This window comes from Penaeus monodon, chromosome 28 (genome assembly GCF_015228065.2).
Source record: "Penaeus monodon isolate SGIC_2016 chromosome 28, NSTDA_Pmon_1, whole genome shotgun sequence".
In the NCBI taxonomy this organism is placed as follows: domain Eukaryota; kingdom Metazoa; phylum Arthropoda; class Malacostraca; order Decapoda; family Penaeidae; genus Penaeus; species Penaeus monodon.
Genome location: NC_051413.1, coordinates 34,217,073 through 34,217,316, shown reverse-complemented (window position 1 = coordinate 34,217,316; position 244 = coordinate 34,217,073).

Sequence of the window (244 nt, the reverse complement as noted above, 5' to 3'; positions counted from 1 at the left end):
CACGCAACCAACTGGGTAACATATGACACTCACATCCGTAATGACTTTGAGCATGTGTATGTACGTGGCCTCCGTCTCCACCAGCTCCCAGATGGCGCTCTGCTGTTGCTCCTGCCGATCGTCCAGCTGCTCGTGCGACTCCCAGGTCCGCCACGTCCCCACCAACCCTCTCATGGGAGGGGGGGTTGACGGGGGAGGGGGTGCGAGGGGTTACGGGAGGGGTGAACGGGGGAGGGGTCGAGGG